The sequence below is a fragment of the Microtus pennsylvanicus genome, chromosome X (genome assembly GCF_037038515.1).
Source record: "Microtus pennsylvanicus isolate mMicPen1 chromosome X, mMicPen1.hap1, whole genome shotgun sequence".
In the NCBI taxonomy this organism is placed as follows: Eukaryota; Metazoa; Chordata; class Mammalia; order Rodentia; family Cricetidae; genus Microtus; species Microtus pennsylvanicus.
In genome coordinates this window covers 29,321,318-29,333,976 of record NC_134601.1, presented here as the reverse complement: position 1 = coordinate 29,333,976, position 12,659 = coordinate 29,321,318, and the positions used below count along the sequence as shown (strand labels likewise).

The window sequence follows — 12,659 nt, the reverse complement described above, 5'->3', positions numbered from 1 at the left end:
TTGTGCCTCCTCCTGTGCTGTTCTGTACCGGGCTGTGCTGGAGCCATTGTCCAGGAGGGGAGTTGTGGGAGAGTGAGCAGGAGGGAGATGAGGCCAAATGAGCACTCTGTGATCCCGACTTCCTACTCTGTGCATGAGATTGTTCGCCCTTAGGATCGGTGATATTTAAGAGGGAAGGGAGATAGCAGGGCCGTCTTCTTTCCAAGTTTCAGTCAGTCAGATCTCTGGGCAAACACAAAAGAAAGCAATTGATTTGTATTTGAACAGTTTTAATATTATTCGAATGAGTTAATATTCAGCTATTTATTCCCAGCCTTATTTACCACTGGATGACCAGCCAGCACCTTCCTCTCCACTAGCCCCCTTCTCCCCTGTCCCCTTCTGCACCGGTCCATCTCTGTGAAAAGGCCATGAGATTGCTCGCCCATAGGACCGGTGAGATTTAAGAGGGAAAGCCTAAATACTAGTCCATAACTACCCTACATATCTCAGATGAGTGCTAAAATACGCACTTGGTTAAGGATTTTCTTTTTAGTAATCTGCGGTTTTGTTTGGATTTGAGACAGCATTTCACTGTGTCCTACCCTGGCTCAGAACTCTCAGTGATTCTCCTGCCTTGGCTGCCTCGTGGAGGGGTTGCAGGTGCGGGACACTTTGTGCTTGGCACCAGTCTGGCATTTTAATTTCCATTTCCTTGGGGCCCACCCTGCCAGGTGGCCCCGATCTCTCCTCAGAATCCCTGCGACGCTGCCTATGCCCTTAATGTCTGTAATGAATCTCTATACAGGGGGCGATCCTATCAATGCCCCCTTGAAAAGCACACCTGAAATCTTTCACGGGTCTCAATGACTACTTTCTGACTGACATATGAGGTTTTTTGTAGAATTCATAGAAATGCTTTATCAGATATATGTATGTCTAACTTTTCTCCTAGCCTCAGACTTATCATCTCAATTCTCATTCATGTCTTGGAAGAGCAGGAGATTTTAAATTGTAAGATCCCACCTTCTCTAGTTCTTCAATTACGGTTTTATTCGGTTTCTTGTCTGCGAAATCTTTGCCTGGCACCCAGTGACAGGGATTTTCTTCTTGTGTTCTGTTTGACGTTTATAGGCTGATTTTTATATTTTTACATCTGTAATCTATTTTGAATGGTCTTCACATATGATACGCTGTAGGTCTTAGTTTATATTTGTGGGTTTGGACATGTACTTGCCTCAGCATTGCTTCTGAAAGGCCATCTTTCTGCATCAAATTGCCTTGTTTATTGGTGAAACATCAGTTTTCCAATAATCCAGTCATGGTATATATGCCAGTAATCCCAGTGCCTGAGAGGCTGCAGCAGGAGTATGGTCAGTTCTTCTCAGCACACACTACATACAAGCTTGATGCCAGCATCGGATACAGGAAAAATGTTGACTTGGTATTGGCAATGGTCTGTAAATGTGTGGATGTGAGCGTGGACTGTTGGTTTTGGACTTTTTCTTGCCAACTTTGATTCAATAGCATGCTGGTCCAATTACTGTAGGCTCAAACAGAGGTCTCCTATCAGGCAATGCAGTTCTCTAACATTTGTCTGTTTCTAAGGCTTTTACACAAGCCATGTATTTAATCTACAATGTTTAGAGTTGTCGACTCAATTTTTAAAAAGAATAAGTGCAATTTTATTGTTAGTGCACTGAATCTGTAGCTCAGTTTTGAATCAACAGACATCTTACTAATAATGATTTGTATGAGCCGTGAACATAGTTGTCTTTCATTAAGAAAGGTTGTCTCCAATTCAGCAATGCTTGGAAATCTCTCAGCCTATCAGCACTATGGATGCATGTGTCAGGATCATTCACAAGTATTTCCACTTTTGCGTTCAACTATAACTGCTATTTTTTTTTAAAACACAATTCCTACGAATTTTTTTGTGAACAAATTATTAAATCTTCTGTAAACCTTCAGGAACCAAGTGTCAATGAAACCTACAAAGGACATTTTTTGTTGAAAGCATGAAGAAAACGTTATTTGATGTGTAATGCAGTTTGTCTCTATTTTCTTATCGGCCTTTACAGGTTATTATTGACAGTCTGAAACAAATGAGAGAAATGTCCAAGAGAGAAGTCCATGACCATCGTCACAGGAATCTCATTCAAACCAGATATGTTAGTATCTCTCACCATCCCATGTGTGGTCAGAAATGAATCTGTTGTAATGTGGTTGTTCCCCTTGAGCTCTCAGTAAACATCAGGGAGCTAGGGGAGTGAGAATGAGAGGTGTGTGTGTGTCTGTGTGTGTGTGTGTGTGTGTGTGTGTGTGTACACAGGAATTCCTTGGCAGAGGCTGGTGTGCAAAGACTGGTTGATTGACTCTTAGACCTGCAGTGATATGGAGATGGTGGAAGTCGCAGTCCCAGGGCCTAATTACAATTTCCTTTGTGTTCTCTTGAGTCCATGAGTAGCCACTCCTTGAGCCCCCTGTGTTGGACTTACCTAACACCTTGTCAGTAACAGATGACGTTGGACCTCACATTTAAAATATCAGAATATGTCTCCTTAACAAAGCTTTAAGTTTCTACCAGTCAAAGGACTGCGTGTCATCACATAGCAGCTAGTGCCTGTAGCTGAGGTTTCTCTGCTTTACCATAATAGTCTACTTAATATTATCACCAATGTACTTAAATAGAGTCTATAGTTTCTTCATTCTGTTATTATAGAAACTTCATGAATCTGTTTCCACATTGTAACATGCAATTTGTACTAACATAAACCTGTCTCTCTCATGTTTACTCACAGATATTTGACTCCAGAGTGAACTCTCTTCTTCCTTTGAGGTGAGAGCTGTGTGTTTACATTGACATTTGTTAGTGTGTGTTGTGTATATACTCATGCTTGTGCATATATGTCCCTGGATATATATATTGTGAAAGTTAGTTAATCACTTACTGCTGTGATAGGTTATGTGTCATAATTCTCCTGGTCCTCTTCAATGATGACCTGGTGTGTAGTATACTGCTTACTTATCTCCATAGTTCTTTACTCATGTGCTGACGTATATCAGTATGGCTCAACACCCATTTTCCCAAACTGTTTTCCTCTCTATTGCCGTTCTCTATTTCCATGCTCCATTTTCCCCAATATTGGCCAGAGGAATCCATTTAAGATGGCATCAATGTTCATCTGGTGTATCTGGAGAATGTCTTGGGTCTAAGCATTGTACTATCTGAGCCCTGTGTGGAAAGGAAGTAATGATGCCCACCTCAAAGAATAATTTTCAGGGCCTGAATTGAGAGAAAACAAATCCTGTGTATTTATGTGGTTGGCAGATTTCCCTTGCCTCCTTTGTGCTGCCCATGGAAGGCTGTGGCATGAAAGTAGGGGCCTGAGTGCACACAGAGAGGGGGAGTTCTTGCCACGGGAATGGGAAATGCACAAGCTCACATTCCCAGTATGTGTCTACAGTCACAGTTATCACTGTATATGCCCAGGGTGGTGAGTTGACCTGGGAGGATGAAAAACATCATTGTATACCTTCCATTGATGTCGTCTGCACAGACAAGGCACTATCATTGCATTCCCTGGGATTTATGTGCATCGTCATCCTGATTTCCTCTATTTCATGAGTTTTCTTTTCCCTTATGTTACCTTCTAGTGTAAAGCAAAGGGTTTAATCTCTGCAACCCAGAAGCAGGAGTTCATGGGGAAGAACCCAGTGTGCTGTGATGTCCACCAGACAGGAAGTGTGAACTGGATATTGGGACATTAAGGGTGAGTTAGTTCCCTATCCCAATCCTTAACCATTCAATATGTTAACAGTACCTCATCTTCTGTTCATTAGCAGCTCTTTGAGGTTAAATGTGATCCCATGTGCCTAAATGCCTTGTCATCTCAGGTGGGTGGAAGGATCAAGGCACTGTGAAGTGAGTATGTTACATCAGCTATCCCAGATCTCCCAGGTCGGTGTTAGTGCTACGCAGATATCGTGACATCTCAAACTCTGGTGCCCTCTGTGAGAGTAGGTACTCACTCATGTGGTGCACAGACTTCCCTGTGGAAAAACAGGAAACAAATAAAAATTAATTAATTAATTGTGCTTACTTAGGACAAGAATACTTGTAAAATCACATATTAACTTTACAATTTAATTTACTAAAAGAAATTTTCAAAGCGATAAGAACATTTCAAAAAATTATTTTTTATTTTTGACTTTTTAATAACGTATTGTATATTTTTCCTAATGGGAAAACAGAACCCATTTAAAGACTCAAAGTATTCTTACATGTAATTTTAAACAATGTAACTTTGAGAGCCATAAAAATCTTCACATTTCTCACTCTCCTGCCCTCCTCACACACCCTTTGTACTGACACCTAATCTCATGTCTCTCTCTAGTCCTCACTCAGGCCGTCATGCATGAGCCATGCTTATTCTATGCGAGCTTCTGTCCAAAGGATTAATAAGCTCACAACCTTTGCTTCATCCTGGCTTTTTCTGAAATTCTTTTCTGCAGCCTAAATCCAGTTTACCAGGGTCAAGGTCGTCAAAGGACAGGGTGATCCTCAGGCTGCTGGACAAGGTACTGGACTACTCCTCCCTACCAGTACAGGGAGTCCCAGAAAAACTCAGTGACCAGCATATGTCTGCTTAACTGAAGTGTCTTTGTGTCTTTGCTAAAGGTGTCCCCTCACACGTGTGTGACTCTTCTGTCCCCTTCATATTCTTTTCTGTCTTATTGTCATTTCCAATCAGGCACGCTGTCTTCATTTCTCTAGGTTTATAAGGGGTCTGGAAGTCAGGTGTTCATCCTCCAACATTGTTCCTTTTCAAGGTTGTTTTCAAGCTGGGGTTTTTCATACTCACTGTGAGTTTCAGGATAAGCCCATTCGTTTATGAAAAGTCTGTTAGAGTTCTGTTGGTATTGCACTGGATCTATAGGTCTATTTGAGGAGAATAGACACCAGTATCTTCCATTGCATGAAGGGGATTGCAGAGTAAATTCTAATTGGTCTTAATAATAAAATCTGGAGTCAGATATTAAGTGGTTGGAGCTATAAGATCAGAACAGCAGAGCAGCCAGCCACTAGTTCTTTCCTCGACAAAATCCTCAGACCAAATGGAGAATCCTGTCTCTACAAGACCTCAGACTGAATGCCTGGATCTCCTATATCTTCCCACCTTATATTCCTCTCTTTTCCCAGCCACTTTACTTTTCATTCTCCATCTCCCTAGTGCTGGGATTAAAGGTGTGTAACACCAAAGCACTTTGATGAAAGATGTGAGTCACCACTGCCTGACTCTGTTTCTCTTTTAGACTGGATCAATCTAATATAGCCCAGCATGGCCTTGAACTCAGAGTTCTGTTTCTTAAGTGTTGGGAAAGGTGAGTGCCAACACTGCCTGTCCTCTCTGGCTAACAGGTGGCTATCTGCACACACTGATCCTCAGGCAAGCTTTATTGTCAGGGAAGAAACAAAATATCTCCACAGTCAACGAATCTAAACATCTTTACTCTCAGCAATGATTTGTCCCATTGAGTGTCTAGGCACTACAGAGAAGCGGGCAGAGTTTTCCTAATTATTTCATATTTCCTAATGCTATCTCCAGTGACAGGCATTTTAAATTACAGCTTACACATTTCACTGTGGTCAACTGTCTGTGGGTTAATTTTAACAGAAGCTCTCTTTTAGGTTGGAATGTCAGATTTCTTTCTCTATGATAAAAATGTCTTTGGTAACATATATTTGCTTTTGTTTCAATTTCATTATTTTGAAGTTACAAGTGCATTATGATAAAAGAAACAAATGTCCAACACCCAGTTTGGGGGAATTCTTCTAAGGCAGCCACAGGTCAAATGTTTGCCCAAATGGAATCTTTGGAATCATAGAGATAGTCCTTCACCTCCCAGCCAGCTCCATCAGGGAGGTGTTGAGATCACGGTTGTAGAGAAAGAAGAGGTACATGTGAAGAATTAGGTATGTATGTGTAACTCTAAAAAGGTTTGTATTATGAAGAATACTTAGGTAATTATTTTCAAAATATCTAATATTATTTTCCCAACACAAAAAGGGAAAGGTCAGTACTCGTGTGTTTCCCCTCTTGTTTTCCCATCAGAAATGCAGATTTTAGCAGTGTCTGCTATGGACTGTGTACAGAGGGTGTGTTTTATGGATGGTTCTTGCCGTATGGATTATTACCATGACACCTGCTAAGGGTTGCTCTGATACCTACTTCCCTGTGCAGTTACTACTATCCAAGCATTGCTCGTCTTTAAGTAAAGTTCACCATGTTTTTTTTGATTATCATGCGTTTGTGTCTACTCAGAAACACCCATTTTTAAAGGAGTACTCCTTTGTCATCATTATATATTTTGATGGTTAAATTATCCCATAACGTGCCCATGCGAGGACACACATTCAAGTGGACCTGCTCTTCATTTATCTGCTTAGAATTCTGGATTATCTGACCACCCCCAGAAGACAGTAATCACCAAATGCTAGTTGTCAGTGACACTTTGTCTCTTCTTTCTGTCAATGTCAGGTCTCTTCTATGATAAGAACAACAGGAAGGCAGAGAGAACACGCAAATGTTGACAAGAAGCTGACATGAGCCCTTGTTTTCAGTATGTGAGAGTCGTAAGAGCCAATGGTGTGTGTGTGTGTGTGTGTGTGTGTGTGTGTGTGTGTGTGTATGTGTGTGATGTGTACATGGGTGTGTATAGGAAGGATCTGTGAGATGAACAAAGAAGAGGAAGATGTCACCGCACATCTTTGACTTGACTGGATGCAGACAGACTACTCCATCCCTATGTTCAGTACAGTAGAGTGCATGAGCGTTCTCATCTGCCTTCCTCCCCTCTCCATGAGATTTCTCTCCCCTTACTCTGCCTTCTAGTAGAACAGGGGAGAAAACTGTGAGCTCTCCATGCAGAATCAGCTCCTGGAGAAGAACCAAGTGTGGTGTCGTCTTGTCAGCCTGTTACCTAGGAAGAGTGACAAGATCATGTGGACTCACCTGGTGAGTCATTTCCTTTTCTCTTCCCATCCGTGTGACCTGCAGCGGATCTGTGATGCCTTGTAGGAACACATCGTGTTGAGCAGGTAGCAGCAAAGAGCAGCACACTGTGGAACAATGGCAGTTATAGACTCCCCAGATAACTGAACCCTGCATGGGTCCCTTTAAATGATCAGGACTGAAACGGAAGCCATTCCTTCAGACGATTTCTCGAATGGGCCATGCATTTCTGCATCACATTTGCAGGGAGTGCTTATTAAAATGGTAGATATCTGGGTCCACAATAGACACCGAATCAAACCTTGTGAAGTGGGGTGTAGCATAACCACTTCTTTCTGATGGCTGTCCATGTTAACAAGTACTGCCAGTGGGTTTGATATTCTGTCTTCTAGGATATGGAGTCACAGACTGTTTAATTCCATACCAGGTTCTCTTGCTACTCCCGTAAATACCAGTGTGTTACTTGACATGTCAAATATGCATCAATTCCTTCATGTATGTTTATCCAGATATTCACATACTGGCCTCCTTTGTGAGCACCATGTTCCTGCACAGTGAAGACTAGCACGGGTCCTTGTATATCGTGTTAGATAGGTAAACTGTCAGTAAGCAGAAGAAATCAGTAATCAGAGCAATTCAATGTATTATTGGCGCTTTAAAGATCATAAAGTTGATAGGAAATATTTGTGATAGGGATTGTGGTACGTGATGTTACCCCAAAGGTTTCAGAAGTTAGCATGTGATCTGAGTACTGAATGACAAAAGGAAGCAATGCCATGCAGAAGCCATATTATGGGCGTGCTTGCTTCCATGGAGAACAGTGGATCTAATTGCAGAGGACAAGGCCAGTGGCCAGGACCTTGAAGACAATGTGGACACTGCTTGTGGATAGGATAGAAAGGAATATGTGTGTCGTTTTCAGCTGTGTATGACATTTGGATTATATGATCAGTGTGGAACGTCAGTTATGGAATTGTCATGATTTAATTCCTTTTGGTGGAAGGTGACTTGGCACTGCACAGAAAAAGGCCTGAGGAGGCCGAGATGAGGGAGTGTGTGGAGAGAGTGGAGATGTTTAAGAAGACAGGGGAGGGATGGAAGTGGATTGAAAGAGGGATGAAGCCATGCTGCAGTGATCAGCGGGAGAGCTGCCCTGTGCAGCCTTGGCTGGGAGAAGGCAGATAGCACCTGTATGCGCTGTGCATTTTCCTTGTGGAGATGTTGCTCTAACATCTCTGGATTTGTCTGACCACATCGAGACACAGTGCTTCCGTTTACTGTCATCAGTTGTTCCACGTGTATTTGACACAGGGTAGTTTGAATACCTAAACTAGTTATTGTAAACTTAGCAGTTTAATAACATGTCTGCTGATGTATAGTTTTCAGATGTAAACTTTTCTAACTACAGCTAACTGTGGCAGAATTTCCAAAAGAATAAGAATCTAACATTTGTCTGATAAAAAGTGAACCCAATGTTTAAAGTATTTTTGAAAGTGGTTGTTCTACAGCATGCACTGCTCTTGGCAGTTTTACAGATGAAGCAAGTGAGTAGGCTTTAGGCAGAGTCAAAGTGAAATCAGTCTCTAGGTGCTGCAGCTACTGCTTGTCCCTATTCTTTCTCCAGAAGAAGACTGCCTTTAGAAATGTGTATTTCTGACAGGTGGGCGTGGAGCACACATTTAATCCCAGGACTCAGGAGACAGAGATGTAGGGTTAAGCCAGCCCATTAGGGGGCGGGCTTGCCTTGGGCGAATGTTTACTTATAAATTGGGCTAGCAGGAGCCAAGCACATCCCTTCTGCTTCCTGTTTCTCTTTGGGAACCATGGTACTGTAAGTCTATTTCTACATTAAAGATGTATATATTTTTTTAAAATCTGCCTGCATTCATTTTACTTCGGAACACAGAGACAGTATAAAGTCTGAGTTCAAGGCCAACCTGTAATTCCAAATGCCACATAAGCAGAAACTTCTGACTGGTATTTAAAGCAGATATTATAACTAAAGGCCCCTAAATCACTAGGTGAGCATTCTAATGCTCTCATTTCACAGATTGTGGAGCAGGGCTCAGAGCACAGGGTCTCACTCTGTTTTCTCCTCACAGAAATGCCCAGCGTGTGTTTGGAAAATGGGTCCAGCACATCCAGGCTCAGGGAACCAAAGTTGCTGGGGCTAAAAAGATTCCATATCTCTCTGACTCTAGAACAGTGGTTCTCAGCCTGTGACTTGTGACCTCTTCAGCAAACGTTTATCCCCAAAACTATTTCCATCATGATTCTGAACTGTAACAATATTACAGCGATGATGAAACAACAGAAATAATTTTCTGGCTGGGATCAACACAACATGAGAAATTGTATTAAGAGACAAGTCACAGCATTAGGCAGGCTGAGAACCACTGCTGTACAGACATCCAAACACAGAATCCGGCTTGTGAGATATGTCTCAGAACCCTTCATCACTGTCCCCATACTCATAGCGAGGCACAGCCCCACATCAGGACACACACATTCCCATCTCTACGCAAGGGAAATCCTGTTCTTCTTTCCCTGTCATTTCTATTTCCACACACTATGCTATATTTCCAAATTAGTTTTTTTTATATCTTCAAGCTCATCTTAAGGATGTGTCTGATCCTTTGACCAACCTTTTTCCTGTTTTGTGATTCTTCTGCAGGGTCTGGGTCATTGTTCTGCACACACAACCACAGACAGTACAACAGCAGCCTCCAGTGCCTTGTTGCTGGGCATCTAAGGTAGGTTTGCTGGCAGGAGACTTGCTCTCAGGAACATGATGTCCTTGCCAGAGGCTGGACTCGAGGATGCTGCAGCACTTAGATCTGCCCAGCATCTGACGGCCCTGTTCGAAGCTCTTCACAAATGTGGTGGGAGCACATTTGGGGATTTTTACTAGTGGTCCCTAGATACTGCTATGGCTCCCCTGGCTGTGCAGGACATTCCCAGCTATATTCTTGATTTCTCTGGTAGCTGTTCAATGAGAATGCTATACCATGAAAAGAAGTCATTGGTGAATTTAAAAAGACACAGTATGGGGACAGGCGACATAGCTCACGTGGCAGAATGATTGTCCAGAATGTAAATTGCTTTGTGTTCTTTGACCCTCTGGGCATGTTCACCCTCACCTGTAATACCAGCACTCAAGACGTAGAGAGAGAAGGAAAGAGACGTGAGAGTCATTACTGTTTATGTGAGTATGGCTCCCAGCACCCATGGCAGATAGCTCACAACTGCCTTTAACTCCAGCCCCATCAGGAGTCAATGGCTCTGCCAATCATGTGCATACCACAGACAGACAGACAGACAGACAGACATAAGTAAAAGTAAAACTAAAATCTAAACAAAAAAAAAACATCAGCTCCACGTCATTGAACCAAGGAGAAAACACAGTGGAATTTAAAATATGAACATTATTATGGCCAACGGACTTTAACAGTCTACAGTCTTGCTGGAGAGATGGCTGAGTGGTTAAGAGTGCATTCTATTCTTGCTGAGGACGCAAGGTCTGTTTCCAGCATCCATTTCCAACATCTCTGATGGATCATACCACAGCTCCAGGAAGATATGACCTCTCCTGACATTTGTAGGCACCCGCATTAATGTGTACATACACACACAAATATACACAACATAATTATTATTAAGTTATGCAAATTCTTTGCCTTAAAATTAGTTACAAATTAAAATAATTGCTGTGAAACATTAAAGAAAAATGCTCAAATGCCAGGCAATAGTGAAAACAGTTTTCATTAGTTTTATATGGCAAATGTGTGCACTTCCAGCTATTTGAACACTGGGGTTACAGGATCATTACTGCTAAGAAGTTCCAGAACAGCCTGAATAGCATAGAGAGGCCCTGCCTCAAAATGAAAACCAAACAAAAACCAGAAATATCTCAGAAAATGCTAAATTTCTTAGAAAAACCATCTTAGAGTCCATGGTTTTTCAAGAGATGTGGATCATTATAAAATAAATTTTTTAGGGAAATCAATGATAAAATTACTTATTTCTTGGGAATGCAACAATACACATGTAGAAAATGGAATGAAAATGTTACTGGGCCGAGAAGAAAACAGTAGCATTAAGAATGTGTTTACATTAAAATGAATACTTGAGCTGGGGCAGTGTGCTAACCTGGGAAGACCAGCAGCACTCTGAAGGCTGAGGGAGGAAGGGGAAGAGTCCCAGGCTGGGCTGGGCTGCTCTGAGACTCTGCACTAAACACATAAAGTAGTTAGCAGGACTAATATCATTCCATTCACTGTGGGAAAGTTTCAGCTTATTTCTGTCATGGGAAACCAATCCTTTTGCACTGGATGCGAGGCAGAGCCCTGTGTGCCCCTGGCAGACACATTAAAGATTACCATCTCCTAATTGGGGAAGTGACTTCTTCACCACCACATACAGCAAGGCGCACAGAAAATGGCAGCTGGGACTCTACTCAGATAGCTCACTCTCAGGAGAGTTCCCTGCAGACAGCTCTGTGTCTTAGGGGTAGAAATCAGCCCAGCGACAGACACAGATTTCCTTATGGTAGTACATGTGCTTTCCTGTGTTGTTTAAAATTTCGTATCCAGGAAGGAAAGTACTTTAAAGTGTAAACTGAGAAAATGCTTGTGCTCGGGTGGTAAAAGTGGGGCTGGGGAGACAGCTAAATCAATAAAGTGCTGGCCTTGTGGGCATAAGTCCCTGATTTCCATCCCCAGAGAGCATCATCAAGAAAATGAAGTTAAACTACAGCAGGAAAAGTAGCAGGTGTGGCGAGAGATGCTTGTGTGTGAAGGTGGAGGCGAGCCCATCCCTGCAGTGTACTGCCCAGCCAACCCAGCCTGCCTTGCGTGTTCCAGGCCAGTTGTAAACCTTGTCTAAGAAAAACTTCAGGGGGATGGCATCTGAGGTACAACACCGGAATTAAGATTATAAATCTAGATTTCTAATTATTCGTTCCTGAACGGTATGTGTTTACTTCTTTTTAAGTGTTCACTTTAATATTTTAATGCCTTTGTTTCAGATATATGTCTTGAAAAAAGCAATCATTTTAGAGTCTATTTCAGTCAGCAATAAGAACATGGGTTATTTTTGGCTTTTGTTTTGTGTTTGGTAAGTTATGTCCATTTACATTTTTTACATTTAGTTGTCTTCCTATTTTGTGTGTCTGGCAAGGCCATACATGATCTACAGTGTACTTGTAGAGGTCAGAGGACCACATGCAGGAGTCATTTCTCTGCTTCCACAATGTGGGTCCTGGGGATCCAACTGAAGTCATCAGAAGCAGTCCTAGGGCTTCTATTACACTTTAATACGATCTACATATAAGGAGAGTCACACAGTATACCCTTTTGTCCATCATATTTACTTGTAAATTTTCATTGCAATCAGTCATTGAACTCATTCATGGCCTCTAGTTTCTGGTACACTATCATCATGGGACCCTCAACAAAACTCCCCTAGGATATCCTGCAGTCACCCCAAGTAACAGAGATTCTGCAGGTATTGTTCCACAGGACCAGTCAATTCCAGCATTCCAGTAGGCCTTAGATGGTGTAGATGTTAGGATGGGCCAAGCCAAGAACCCCAATATGGGCCTGGGTGGTAGCTGAGCTGATCAGGTCATTCCACAGGGGCTGCCTGCCTTAGGATAGGGCCGAA

At 42.2% G+C, this 12,659-nt stretch overlaps 1 long non-coding RNA gene across 1 annotated transcript; it reads left to right on the top strand.

The window, feature by feature from the left end:
• Nucleotides 1–2,067: 2,067 nt before the first annotated feature.
• LOC142841196 (uncharacterized) lies at nt 2,068–3,712 on the top strand. Its single transcript, XR_012909028.1, has 3 exons — nt 2,068–2,150; nt 2,781–2,818; nt 3,637–3,712. It is a non-coding gene; the product is annotated as an uncharacterized LOC142841196 (long non-coding RNA).
• Nucleotides 3,713–12,659: the final 8,947 nt, after the last annotated feature.